This window comes from Pelecanus crispus, chromosome 16 (genome assembly GCF_030463565.1).
Source record: "Pelecanus crispus isolate bPelCri1 chromosome 16, bPelCri1.pri, whole genome shotgun sequence".
Taxonomy (NCBI): domain Eukaryota; kingdom Metazoa; phylum Chordata; class Aves; order Pelecaniformes; family Pelecanidae; genus Pelecanus; species Pelecanus crispus.
The window spans coordinates 6,991,026-7,005,984 of NC_134658.1; positions in this window are offsets into that span (position 1 = coordinate 6,991,026).

The window sequence follows — 14,959 nt, forward strand, 5'->3', positions numbered from 1 at the left end:
CGAAAGAGAGATTGCAGAAAAACCTTTCACTGTAGATTTGCGGTTAGTAATGATGAGTCTACCGACTCCTGATGGCGTGGTTTGGAGCTGGTCTTAAGTTTCTGATCAATACCTGATCTCTGACCTCGACCTGGGAGCGAGGAGAAGTCACTACAGAGTGCCTGCTGTGGGCAAGTAGCGCAAATCCCTCATCTGTAGAGAGTTTGTACAATCATGGTCCATGTGTGCACAGCCCCGAAGCAGGAGGAGCACGTGGGGCTGGGGAACAAAGAACTGGCTGAGAGCAGTGAGTGGAGGGGGTGGAAAGGTGGGAAGAGCGCTGGGGACACGCGTGGTTAACTGCTGCGGAGAAGGTGAGTGCTTGTTTAGTCTGAGCCTGCTTCCCCTGACTGCCCCTGCTCTCCCTTCCCTCCCAGGTGTGTCGAGCCACAGCATCCCCCAAGGCCATCGCTGGCCTTTGCCGCTGTTCCCTGTTGTCGCCCTGTCCTTCCCGTGGTCTCCAGGCTCTTTAGGAAGAGCTGCAGTGGGTGATACCAAGCGAGGCCCTGGGAGGTGGAGGACCAGAGGATGGGATTCCCCCTCCTGTCGCTGTGGCAACCGTTGGGAAGGGAAGCGAAGCAGCAGTGGGGTGTGATGGGCGGCTGCCTGGCACGGAGGGGTGTGATGGGGAGGCTGCGGAGGCAGGGCTGCGCTGACATCACACCGGGGAGGTGGCGCAGAGGGAAGGGGAGTGGGAAAGGGAGAGCCAGGGAGACTGCGGAGGGAAGAGAGCTGCATCCTGAGCGGGCTCCAGGGTGAGGTAAGAGATGCTCTGGGGGCAGCAGGTCAGGGTGGGCTCTGTGAGCAGCTGCAGGATTGGAGCCTGCCTTGGCATCTTTCTGGCTAACGTGCTGATGTGGGATGGCTCTCGGGCAGCAGCAATAATATACAATGCCCTAACAGCCTGGCACAGCAGGGCTTGGTTCTTGGATGGTGAGAGCAGGTCAGAGCCTGGCTGGCTGGTGCAGAAGCTGCAAATGTGGATACCAGGATACCAGTGTGTGTGAGTGATGCTGTTCTGGGAAGAGCCAGGAGTACTGGAAATTCCAGGATGGGCTAAAGGGACTGGGGAGCAGCCCTGGTCCCTCTCTGGAGAAGGGGACCAAAGTTCCCTCTTGGGATTAGAGCACGAATCATTGATGAAATAAGTTTGGAGACCTGGTTCCCCCTGAGCTGCGTCTAGCTAACAGGAGGCTGTAAGCAGAGCTGATGCACGGCAGAGCGAGCCCAGCAGCATGCATTTGGGGTGGGAATCCTAAACTGCACATCTCCAGTAGCCTCAGCACTTACCCTGACTGTGCAGGAAGCAATAGTTCTGGGGAAGGCAGCCAGGTGCACAGTTACTGTCGGGTGCTCTCTGGATGTGGATCCTGGGGATCTGCAGACCTAGAAGGCAAAATAACAAAGACCTTGAAACCGCTCTGGATGTCATATTGCCTTTTAGCGTAACGGTTGCATAACAGGATCCGATCTGCTAGTGGAGAGAACGAGGGGTGATGGTCACCTCTGTGCCCTGCAGTATCCCAGCGGTACCTATGCGCTGTGCTGGCCCATGGCCCTGGGGTGAATTTCCTCTCTTCCTAATCCAAAAGCTGGGCTCATTCTTTAACGCTTGAAAAAGCTGGTGGGTTTACAGGTCTGATTCCACAGCAGGGGAGTGTATGGACTCAACACCTACACATAGACTGGGCAGCAGCGCCTTGCAGTGTGTTAGCAAACTAGGAAGTGAGTTCATTAGCACCCACTCAATCTGTGCTAACCTGCCTTTCGCCCGTCAGGATCCTCAGCGTGTGTCTGAGGAAAGTACCTCTGCAGTCAGAAGCCCATTGCTGGTAACCCCTGTGGGTGTCAGAAACCAGTACTGGGGTGGAGATGCAAGAAGCACAAAGCAGAAACTCAGTAGGGCTTAAGAAACCTTGTTTGAAATCCATGAACAGGGAGAGGCCGATGCTTCTGTCACAACCGTTTTGTTGAAATAACTTTCACGCGTTTCCCATGTTTCACATGTCATTTAAAGGGCTGGGGGCAGCAGTGGGGCCATGGAGAAATGCGGCCAGGAATGCTTGAGCGTGCATGAGAGCGCAGAATTGCAATAAGGAACATAAATATGCTTTCATTGGGAAGGCTATTGCTGCAAGATGCACAATCCTCCCCCACGAAGTCACAGATGCAGGGTCTATCTATAGGGAGCATTTGGGAGTGGCCCGGGGTGGCCGTACTGCTGCTTATTTTGTGGTAACTCCGCAAAGAGCAACAGCTTGTGCTGCTGTGTGGGACTTGCGTGGGAGCAGCGGGTCGCAGGCCCCACGCTTGGAGGGTTTGAGGAGCGGGCTGCGGTGCTGGCACCCAGGTGGCTTTGTGGCCAGCTGTGTTTCATGCCTCTGACGTGGGTGGGCAGGGGAGGAGAGGGCAGGCAGGCAGCTCTCTGTGCCAGCCCTCGGTGCTGCGCGGGGCAGCTGTGGTGGGAGGGAGCCAGCTCTGGATGGGCCCAGGCACTCCCAAATGAGACCTCGGCAGGCACCGACAGCCTGAACCAGGCTCCCGGGCGCAGTTTGGGAAGGGCGTGGGGAGGAGTTAGCGCTGCTTTTCTGCAGCTTCAGTCCCTGAGGTTGCAGTTCTGCATGGCCAGCAGCTAATGCAGCTAGGACTGCTTCTAAGTCATGTTTCAACTTGATTTTTTTCAAGGTTATTCAAAATTTAGTGGGGGAGTGGCACCAGGACCTCCTACAAGCAGAAAGGCCAAGTCAACCCTCCTAGTCCTTGACCTTTTCCACAGCTCAGCTGGCTCTCCTTGCTGTTCCCCTTGTATTTGCCTACACTGCAAAAGGGACAATCACATAAATACTACACAGCCTGGCATCTGTACATCAGCTGAAGCAGCTGAGTCTCTGACGTGCTCCTAGTGCCTTCATCCAATCCTGTTCCATGGCCGTGCAGTATTCCCTGCGCATTTGGTCTCCACCATAGGCTATCACTGTTAGATATACAATATCTATATATAGATATACAATAAATGGGAGCTTGTGCTCTGCTGGGTGTTGGTACCCAGCCTGCGACACAAGCTCCCCTGGGAAAAGAGGGCTGTAGACCTGCGAGCCTCTGCAGAGGCCTGGGGTGCCAGGAGGAGCTGCCCTTGTGCCAGTGTCCAGAGAGGGCCCTGGGAGCTGAGCCAGCTCCTGGGAGACATTTTAATCCTCCCTATTCCACTATCCATCTTGGCCATGACTCTGCTGCAGTGAATGTTTTCCCGTGCCTTTGGCAGGGGCGCTCCCAGGCACTCACAGGCACCTACCTTGTGTTTGTTTTCACTCCTTATCTGGTACCATTGTGAGCAGGCAGCGCAGCGGCTGAGTCAAGGAGAGCAGGTTGCTGTGTTCCCACTGCTGCCTGGGCCGCCCTGGAGTCCCCTCTCTCCTCTCCCTAAACCCAGGCTGAAATTCCCTTCTGCTGAGGTAGCCATTTGTTTAATAGCTGAGGTTACTTGAGTAATCAATAGTTCTCTAGTTTCCAGCGGAAATATTATCCCTTCGGCCAAATCAGCATTTCTGTCTTTGTTATAAACGTGGCCTTAACTCTCGGCTCTGGGGAGATCTAGGTGCATTCCCAAGCCTGTGCAGAACCCTGCTCCTTTTCTTTCCTCCTACCAGCGTTGCTGCTTCTCTCTGAGGTTAAGCAAGAAGGGCTGGAAGCACACGGAGAAATGGCTGGAGCCGTCTGACTCTCTTCGCTCTCAGCACCTCTCTTGGTTCTGCCCCAACAGCTCATTCTCTGTGCTTGCTTCTCTAAGGAGGGCAGTGAGGACGGAGTCAATGGGATCCCCATGTCCAAGGGCATTGCTGATATAAATCCCAGTCCATGGGCTCTGGGAGAATTTGGCTCAGCCGCTGCCAGCAGAAGAAAAACTGTTCCCATCACACAGCAGGACCTGTATCCCAGAGAACCAGGGCTGGAAGACAAGATGCCCATAGTAAGGCTCCACGGCTGCAAATAAATTTTCCTTGCAAACAGGCGAAGGCACTGACTCCCTGGAGCTGGATTTCCACTGGTTTCATCCCAGGCAGCCAAAGGCTGGGCTGTGGCTCTGGGCTCCAGTTTCCTCTGACTGAAGGAGGCCGCAGGGTTTGTTCTGCTGCTGGGGCAGTTGAAACACCCTCGCTGTGTATTGTTAGCATCTCTGCACATCTCTGTTATTTCCAAACCAGAAAAGGTCACAGAGACCCAAGAGAAACCCACTTCCCTCCTTCACTGGAACTCCTCTTTCTGCCTCACACATGCTTTTGTTGCCATCCCTTGCCTGCCAAATGCAGGAACAAACACTGGGGTTTGGCAGGGCTCAAAGCCTTGGCTTGTCGGATGGGAAAGAGGCATTCTTGGTCCTCAGCCCAGGGACAGGGCTCTGCTCCATGTCCACTGCCAGGTCCTCCAGCTGCAATTTTGGTGCTCATCCCATGCTGAGAGCACTGTTCTTACGTGTCTGGGGATGGGCAGCACCCCTGGGCACTGGGCTGTGAATCCTGCAGGAGATCCACGGAAAGTAGGCAGGAATAGCTGGAGCAGGACCCAGAGCTATGTGAACCCCAGCATGTTGCTGTGGCTGAGCTGCACGTACAGTGGGAAGCGCAGGAGTCTGCGCTGCGTTGAGAGGCTTTTCCCCAAATATGCCTGGCGGCAGGGGGGCAAGGAAAGGCAGAGGAAGGCCATGTAAAGTCAGGCTGCCTCTGCTTTGTTCAAATAGGGCTGTTACTGCCAACAGTTGTCCCCTGAGAGACTGCAGGGCTTATGCTGGGGAGGGATCCTGTAACTCGGAGACAGCTGGGAGGCACTTGGCAGCTACTGCCATTTCAGTGGTCGGCACTGGACTTTTCCAGGCTCAGAGAACAGGGATGGCAGTCTGGATCAGAGAGGGCAGGGCTGGGCAGATGAGAGACGGTCGTAGCTGCTGCCTCCCTGTTAGAAGGATGCTATAGAGCAACAGCAGGGCCTGGTTTCGGAGAAGCATTTGAGGCCTCAGTGCACGCTGATCGCCCCAGAAACCTCTTACTCAATTTTCTGCTGTGCACAGTCCAGCCTCCTCAGACAGGACAGGGGCAAGTTTGCTTAAACACTGGCTAAGGCAACCCACAGGTGACATCAGCCCCAGAGAGGGAAGGGGGTTTCTTCTGGTGGTGGAAGGGTGAGGGAGAGGAAGGAGGGAGAAGAGGATTTTCCTGGCTGCGTTAAAGGTGGGCTCTGCTCAACGAGAAGTTAGAGACAATGGGCTTGTGGTCATGGCATCAGGCCAGGGGAACGAAGGGGTGGGTCGGCAGCAAACACACCCTGTTTACCTTTCCACACTGGCCCAGGAATGAAGGGCACGCCAAACTACAGCTCCCCTCTCCCCTTGCCCACCTTGCTCTGCCGCAGAGAGAACAGAGGTGCAGCCCTGGACTGAACGCAGGCTGAGGGCAGGGGTTTGGCAGCCAAGGGTCAGGCTGGGGAAAGATGTCATCTGAGACAAGAGAACCCTGATCAAGCTGATTTTCAAAGCGAGACGCTCATACGTTTCCCACCTGGTTAGTGCTGGCTCAGCCCTCTGGAAAATGATACACGTTTTCCTTGCTGCGGGGCCAGAGGGCTGTGCCGGGAGCATGCTGGTGCTCTCCCGTCCCGGCTGCAGACGGGAGGTGCTGCTGGCAGGGTCCAGAATCACTCTTTTTTCCCCTTTTGACAGCTGTTGCTGGTTACGAGAATGGGAATGTTCCCCAGCCAGTTCTCGGCAGGATCTGCCCTTTCCAGGGCTGACCGCATGGGCTGTTTCTTCCTCTTCCCACCTCCTGACAGTAGTCACGGATTTGGGTACATTCTAGTCTTGGCAAAGCACTGCCCCTCCCTGCTCCTCCTCCTCACACGGTGCACAGGAGAGGCCTGTGGCTGCGGCCTGTGAAGGGGGGATGTTTGTTCCTTGGCCTCAGATCAATGCAATTCTTGACTGAATTCTCTTCCCAAAGCACAAAGAAAAAAATAAGAAACGCTGGGACCAGTCCTCCTGTGGGGATTTATACCCCAAGCCGTCAGTCTGCAAGTAAACCTTGTTCCTAGCACAGAGATCCTGACACTGGCTACCGTCACCTCGCCCCACAGTGCAGGATGCAGATCACAGCTTGCAGGAGAGCGGCAGGGACATCACAGCATCTTGCAGGAAAATCATTATTTCTTGCCACATCTGATGCAGAGGCCAAGTGAGCGTCCACAGCATGGACAAGGGAACACTGGGCAAAGCTTAGTGAAGACAGAAAGGAGACAGCAGGGCTTACTGCTGCTGGAAGGTGTGGGTGTCCGAAACTTAGCAACATTTGCGAAAGGGTCAAGCATCTCTGTAGGCAGCGAGACTGTGCAGAAGTTGCCACCAATTGCAGCAGGGTAGAAAACCCCAGGATTCAGAGCTTAAGCCAGTTTCTAAGAAAAGAGAGCAGAACTAGCAGGAAAGGGAAATGACTCCACACCAACTTACTTGCGCCGGCCTTGCAGCAGCCAGCCTTGGCTACTTGGAGGACACTGACAGCACAAGAGTGGGTGGAGTCAGGCCACATCCTACCCAGGAGGTTGAGAGTTCCTCGGAAAGCCCAGATGGTGCAACTGAGCTAACTCAGAAAGAAGTTGTCTGGCTAATGCCAAGGTCAGTCTGAATAACTCCTTCCACTCTCTCTTCCACTTTTGTTGTGCAGTGAAGCAGGGAGCTGAAAACTCCCTGGCTGATTTTGGGATCCCAGGCAGAGGTCGGTGAGCGGCGACTGCCCTGGTTCTGAGTAACAGATGAGTGTTAGCACCGAGCCCCCAGCGCTCAGTTCCCTCCGACTCCTAACAGCACACGACAACAGAATTTCCTTGCTCTTTACTTCAGAGTTCAGGGAAAATTTCTGCCACCAGCGCTGAGTTAAATAAAAAGTTGGTAAATTCATGAGGAAATGCGGCTTCACGCAGCAAGGCGCTAACCTTTGGAATTGCTTTGAGAGTTGGTTAAGTCAAATATGATAGATAACTGGCTTGGAAATATTCTGATGGTTTTATGACCTTTAATAATGTCTGTACTTCTGTACCCAGGCAAGGGTCACCAGACCGCTCCAAGACATGACCAGATCTCCTTAGAGAGATAAAGAAAGAATTCTCTTCCTGTCTTTCCCTGTCCTGTTGTGATTACCATTGCTCGGTTCCTGTAAAGCACAGGAATGACCCCAGGCCATAGCAGCATGGCTGGAGTGCTGAGCACACCACATGGCCTGTTCCCATGAACCCCGCTTTGGTATGAGAATGATCTCTGCGTTCCAGCACTTCTGGAGGTGCCGAGGTGGTACGTGTTTTGGAAACTTTGCCTCCAGGACAAAGAAGTGCAGGGTTGTTACTCAGGGGAAAGAAGTACCACATCTGTGTCCTCAGGAGCAGACGGCAGTGTTTGAGCCCCATGCTAATATTCTCCCAGATGGTCCTGAAGACAGGTCTCTCCGTGACCTCCTGGCAAGTGAGGGAGTGCGGATGTGTCTCTTCCCCTGCCAAGATGAAAACACTTCCTTTCACTTTTCTTATTTTGCTTTTACTGTCCCCCAGCCCCAGTGCAGGGCTGTGAAGTTTGGGTGGTGGCTCTAAGAGGGTGTTATTTCACAGTGACCTTCCCATGGCCATTGCTGAAGGGGCTCTAGGTCAGGAGAGACCCTGCTGAGGGCAGTTGCGCTCTTGTCCTTGGAAGTTCTGCTAAGACCTTTCTCTTCCCAGGTGTTAACTGGTGCTGTGTGGGACTGGGGCTCAAACCGCCTTTGAGGCCAAGCAGCCGGAGGGACAGGCTTCGGCCACCACCTGCCCATGACAGCAGGTCCCCCCGGTGCTCAGTTCACTGGAGCCTTCTCCCATTAGCAGGTCACTGTGAGCAAGCGTCCTGGCAACAAGGACACTGCAACATGAAGCCCCGAAACTGCAGCGCCTGCTCCACTACACAGCAAAATAGGTCGTGCATCAGCAAATGAAAAAGGACAGATGGTGTCTGCTAATACAGCTTAGTTTATGGCCTGCAGGATTAACTCACTAGTTGTCATGTCTGCAGAAAATAGGAAATGGGTGGGTCAGGTGGAGGAAATGGGTGGTGTGCCCAGACCTACCTGTGTTTGTAGGACGCACCAGCTGGAAAGGATGTCAGAGATGCTGTGAGGTTTTGAGATGCTGCTGAAGGGCTGCCAGTGTCTCTTTGGGGGTCTGGGTGCTAGAGCTAGTGCCTACTCCAAGCCTCCCGGTCCAGCTCCGGTTCCCGCACTCCCACTGCAAAGATCAGTACTGGAGGGAGAAAGATGCTGAGCCGTGCGGGGATCTCCAGCAGAGACAGGGACACCGTTTGTGGTCTATGCACCAACAACGGCTCGGCAGGAGAAGCCCACAGCTTCCTGTCCTGTGCCAGCTGCAGGACAGACTCCAGTTCAGCCTTTTGAACTCCCAAGCACCCACGTGTCTGCAAGAATGAGACAGAAAGCTGATGCAGAAGCCTCAGGTCTTTTCAATGCCTTCTCTGTGACACACTGTTCTCCTTTCCTGGAAACCAGGGCAGTGCCTCACTCTGTTCCCCTTGCAGAAATCAAGACCCATGCCAGTGCTCTAGCTTCTCTGCATCTGCTCTCTTGAGGGCAGAACAAACTCTTCTTCAGTCCTCCACAAATGGTCCTCCTGAATGAAGGTTTCACCTTGATCCTTGCTGCCTCTGCAGCGGCCAGGTTTGCTCACATCCTGCAAGATGCTGAGCACCCCGAAAAACAGCTGCCATCAGGGAGCGAGGAGAGAGGAGAACCTCCAGAGCCACTGCTGGGTTCCTGCCCTGTCACACCACCTCCATGCCTCTTGCTGGTGGCACCTGGCTCTCCCCACCGAGCCTGGCCACCGCCACCCTGGCACAGCGTGCCCCAGGCAAGCAGCTGCCTGCTGCTATCAGAGGTGTTCGTCACCCCCACCTTCTAGCCACAACCAGCTCTCACAGCCACTGGGGTTTTCTCCAGTGACTAATTTGCCTGTATTTATGCCAACACCAAACACATAATTGTCTGTTTAACAACTCGGGTGAGGAAGGAGTCTGGCTGCTTCCTTGTAGCGTAGGGATCGGACCAGCACTCTCCTGATGGCAGCACCCTACTGTGCTAAACCTTCTCAGTTATAAATCCCCTGTCATTAAGGATAGCAGGTCACCAGTAGGAGTGAATCGAGAGCAGGGATCATTGTTACTCCTATCCCCAAAGCTGTACAGTGAGTGTGCAGGACAACAGGTGTATAAAGAAATCAGAACAGCCCGTGCTTTTATTACAAAAGGAAATGCTTCTTTTGTAGAGGGGAAAAGCATGTCAGATTACTATTATAAGTAATTGCTTAACGCTCCCTACCTTTACGTCATTGCTGAAGTAGATGGCAGTCACCTCTGCGTCCCTGTTTGGGGTGTCCTTTCAACGCATGTGTGTCAGCGACGGGGCCGAGCCCCTGGCCCTCCTGGCTGGCTGAGCCCTGGAAGAGACAGGATGGTGAGCTACGTGGGCACACGAGCCTCCAAGTTCTTCCCCCTCAAAATCTCCCCACCTCCCACCTCTTTTATCAGCTGCTGACAAGACTTGCCATGTGTGTAGGCGGCTCCCAAGCTTACGAGATGATTCCCCGCTCCCCCACCTCCATCCATCAGCGCGTTCAGGATTTCGAGGAGGGGGAGCGCAGCGTTCCTCCGTCTGTAGGCCTGTTCTGCAAGGGACGCACGATGCTTTCAGAGAGCTCCAGTAACTCTTTCCCAGGATTTCACATGACAGCATCTTCCCCAGAAAGTCACAGCAGGGAGTGGAAGATTGCTGTGCTGTGCATGTGGGTGTTAGGAGGGAGCAGAGTGGGATGGGAAGATGGAGGGGAGAGGAGGTGTAACCGCAGAGTAAATCAGAACAATCCTCTTGGAAAAGCCTTGAATTTCTGATCCCAGGGCTCCCATCTCCTGCCTTTTGCTCTTCATTTAAAAGAATGTCAATCCTTGTTAAGTCCAGCAGAGAAAAACAGAGTCAAGCAGAATCCTCTATTCCTTCCCTGAACACATCTCAGGGGACCATGAGAGGCAAACAGAACATGAACTAACTAGATCAACCCAGAAAGTGTGTGCAGATTTGCACACTGGGGAGAGCCCTCCCCAGCCACTGGTGTCTTCCTGGAGAGACATAAATGGCCATTAACGACATCTCCATCTGAGAAATTATCAGAGTGCACAGCATCACAAACCAGTGTTTCCCCAAGGCCCTGGCAGAAAATCACCCTGATGAGCTTCAGTTCTTGAATACGCAGCTGCTACCTCGTGAATGCAAAGCATCCCTCACCACAGACCTCAAAGCTCTCAGGGTTTAGCTTTGCTGAACCCCTCTGACAGACCAAGGCTGCCATCCCTGCTCTGCACACAGGGGAGCTGGGACGAGACCCACCACTGCACCTCTGAGAGGTTTAAAACTACCTTTGTGCTACTTGGGTCTGTCTGTCCCTCTCACCTTCACCCAGACACTCTCAGATTTGTCTGCAATGTGTCACAGCACCTACCTGGCTGTGCCCTGCGGTGGGTCCTCAGGAGACAGACCCTTGAAACGGTCATCTGCATTTTGGCACTGGTGAACCCTGCTGCATCTGGATCCCTTTAACAGCCCTGGCTATCACAGCCGAGCAGGGCCAAAGGTCTCAACCTGCCCAGCGAGACCAGAGCTGAGTCATTCCAGCGTGCCCCTGTCTGGCAAGAAGGAAGAATTCCCGGTGTAAAGCTGTTCCCCTCCTTCCCCCATTTCATCATGTCTGTGGCTATTTCAGAAAGCAGCAACATGAGCTGTTTTTTCTCTAAACTCCATCTGCTCTGAAACACAGCCCATGACCCATGAATAATTGCTCATCCCTGCCTAGGTAAAGAGGGAGAAACCCCGAGGAGACCCATGTACTTCTAGAGAAAACAGTCTGTTCCACAGAGGGGTTCGCACCTCGGTGCCAGAATGACCTGGAGGTTTCAGGCAGATTGATATTCTGTCCCGAAATAGCTGTTTCAACACCCCTCTGCGTCCTGCGGGCCAGGGACAAGAACAACAGGCAGTTATTTACCATACCTGTGCTATCTGGGTAACCAGGAAAGGGGCGGCAGGCAAAGGGGACGTGGTAGGAGACTGAGTTTCTATATTTTATCAGCTGCAAACCAAAGCCAGCGCTCCTGCCTGCCAGCTCCCCACCACAGCAATATTCCCGGCCACGGTACACCCCACTCCCTCCATGCAAATCCTCCCAGTCTGAGCGCTGCGTTTCGCAATCCCTTCCCGGCAGCCAGCCTCTGCTTTCACTCTCTGAATTACAAAGGGGAGTTTTCTTTACATCACCAGAGGCTCTTCCTCCTTGAAGTCAGTGACAGAGCTGTCACTCCACGTTGTGGGGGTTTTTGGGGTGTGGGTGGCCAGGGTATTTCTCTGCAAAGTGGCCCTGTGCCTCCCAAAGGCAGGTTCAGCCCAGCCCAGCCTCCCCAGCTGCTCCATCCAGGCTGGGAATGGCACCGGGCAGTGTGGGTTGGCTCCAACTGGTGCCTGGACGAAGCATGTCCCGCACTGCTGCTGCTGGAAGCCTTCCTGGGAGATATGGCATTTTCAGGCGGTTTTAAAAGTCGCCTGCGCCAAATCCTGCCCTGATTTAAGCAGCGGGGTCGGAAGTCGGCAGTCTTCCAGCTTTCTGCCAGCGTAAGCAAGAGCAAATTTGCCTATCAGAGCTGGGATTTGGAGAGCGATTTGCTGAAGCATTTGAATTCGCTCCCTTTTTTTTTTTTTTTTTGTTTGTATATAGCTTTTCAAATATCCCTCAGTTAAATGGTCAGACTGGTGACTGTTTCCCGGCAGCCCCAGGGAGGGGCTGAGCTGATCTCACTCCCGTCCAGATCCAGTGACTTTCCACCCAGCCTCTTTCCTCCCCTCCCTGGCAGCCCACTTCCTTGCCCTCTCCTTCCCAGCCCCAGGTCCCGGCTGGGTGGTTTTTTTTTCAGTTTGAATCAAAACAAACTACTGGGTTCAAACTGCTCCCTAGTCAGGAACGTGCTGAGGTGGAGCCCCCGCTCCTGGCAAGGGCTACGGAAACTCGCCACGGAGAAACATCTCGGCCGTGGAGAACTTGTTTTCAAGCAGATGGTATGTCTGGACCACGGCAGGGTCAGGACAGTTAGAAGTCTATCTCTGAGCTCTGTAAAAGCACTGAATTCCCTTAAACATACAGAGACCGGCAAGAGGTCTGCGCAGCTCGGGAGCAGGGAAGATGGCTGTGAAGCCGGCGTGAGCCCCTCGGATTTACCCTGGCCTCCCCCAGCCCTGTTTGTATCATGATTCCTCATATAAGGGAATGAAGAGTCATTTCTGCCCCATCGGCACGTTGCGAGCTGATGCCTTTCCCAGGGACTCCAGATGGCTTTGCTCTGTCTCTCTGTTTGTGTCTGCACTACTGGTAATTCAGGCCTGTCTCACATTAGCTTTTGAGATGAAACCTTCCCACAATTAGTTACAGTCTGTGCTCTTGTGCTGCAAAGGACGTAGGGCTGAGCTGTCAGAGTGCTGTCTGGGAGATCCGTCCCACACACAAGTCCTGTTCAGGTTTCTCTATTTCAGTCAGGAGTGTGATTTTTCTAGTGAAATCATCAAACCAAGACAGCCTCTGCTACAGATGGGTAGCGACAGCCATTTAAAGATGCCTCATACCTGGCCCGTTTCAGAGAGGGATAGCTAATTTCAATATTATCTTCTTTTACACCAGTACAACACCTGTCCTTTCTTTCTCTGGCCTTCCTTTCCCACTAGTGAAATGGGGAGAGGATCCTTTCACGTCTCAGTGCACTCCGGGAGCTCCACATCGGAAGTGTCAGGGAAATGCTAAGCATCTTCGTGCCTGCCCATGACCTGCCAGCCTGCCAGGGACCAGCACTCAGCAACGCACAGTGCTCAGGGGCAGCAGGCTCCACAGACACCCTCGTAGCATCCTGGCCTCTCTTGGAGCAGAACTCTTTGGCTCCCTTGCTAAATTAGCTCGCTCATAACAGGGTTCTTGATCCCAGGCAGGAATTTAACACTCTGAGGCCAATCCTAAGTGTGGTCCAGAACTTCCAGCTGGGCCAAAGCGACGTGTATTGCGGCAGGAATGCCGGAGCGCAGCAGAGGTGAGGGAGAGCTGACAAATGTCTGGGGATCGTAAGCTCTAGGGAGGGACTTGGGTGCAGCAGGCATCTTGGGATAAGGACTAAGCGAGGGGTGTATGGCAGGCACAGAATTGATGAAGAAAAGCACAGGGAAGGTAACAGGAGAGCTGAGGGGTATTAAGAGAGGAGGAGGCTTCATTTGTGTGCTCTTATGCAGGTGATCTACTCCCTCTGTGCCTTCATTCACCCGTCCATCAAATGGGCAAGCATCCTCATTATCTCTGCTGTACAGACAGGCACGGGCTCTTTGCCTACAGCAAGTCAGGCAGCGCGAGCTCCGAAACCCAGGTGCTTTTCGACTGTCAGCCTGGGTTTGGTTCGCTAAACCTTGTTCTCCATCCCGGAGGCACTGAACGAGGCCCTCCGCAGCCGGGAAGGAGCCTGGTAATAACTATGCAAATAGGCTTTGCTGGGAGAAATGATTTCAGGAGCGGTGATAGCTGGAAGACAGTGACGAAGCCACACTTGTCTTGTCACATGGATAACTACAGTCTGTCCAGTCAGAAGCTGGGAGTCTACAGGGAAAGCAGCCCCTTCTGTGCTGATTTAACATGCACCTCATAGACACAGCAGATCTTTCTGCTTCGCCTCCCCTGCATAATAAGAGGCAGCGTCCTTCCTGTTAGCTTATCTGCCTTTGAATGGCAGACGAGGCTGGCAGACCCCTGTGGGCACGGGGGAACCCTGGAAGGAAACGGAGGCTTTTAAATTTCTGCATGACTGCAGTGAGAATGTGGGTTGTAGTTTCAGTGCTGCTGTATGAAAGAGGCTAAACCCTGCACTCGGGGAAGAGTTCTTGGGTGGGTAAATCTCCACACGACTCTTCACAAACGTTATGAAGGAGGGCCACGCAGCGAGGGACAAGATGCCCCAGCAGGATGAATGAATTTAGAAGGGACTCCTGTAGTTATAAACCCCCCCCCCCCCCAACAAGAGACACGTTAAAAAGCAAAACTGCCCCAGGGGAACAGCCCTCCACCACCCCAGGAGAGCACCAGGCCCCTTCGCTACCCACCATCAGTGCTGGGCCGGGGAGAAGCCTCTGGCTGGGTGAGGCCAGCAGGCCGCGATGGCCCGGCCCCCGGTGCGCAGCGATGCTCTGGGCAAGCCCTGCGGCCCTGGCAGTGCTGAGGGCAGGGTGCTGAGGGGAGCCGGGGTGCTGAGGGGTGCAGGCCGGGGGTGCTGAGGGGTGCAGGCCAGGGGTGCTGAGGGGTGCTGAGGGGTGCTGAGGGGTGCAGGCCAGGGGTGCTGAGGGGTGCTGAGGGGTGCAGGCTGGAGGTGCTGAGGGGAGCTGGGGTGCTGAGGGGTGCAGGCCAGGGGTGCTGAGGGGAGCTGGGGTGCTGAAGGGTGCAGGCCGGGGGTGCTGAGGGGAGCCGGGGTGCTTGAGGGGAGCTGGGGTTGCTGTGGGGAGCCAGGGTGCTGAGGGGAGCTGGGGTGCTGAAGGGTGCAGGCTGGGGATGCTGAGAGGAGCCGGGGTGCTGAGGGGTGCAGGCCAGGGGTGCTGAGGGGAGCTGGGGGTGCTGAGGGGTGCAGGCTGGGGGTGCTGAGAGGAGCCGGGGTGCTGAGGGGTGCAGGCCAGGGGTGCTGAGGGGTGCTGAGGGGAGCTGGGGTGCTGAAGGGTGCAGGCTGGGGGTGCTGAGGGAAGGAGCCATGGCACTGAGGGGTGCAGGCCAGGGGTGCTGAGGGGAGCCGGGGTGCTTG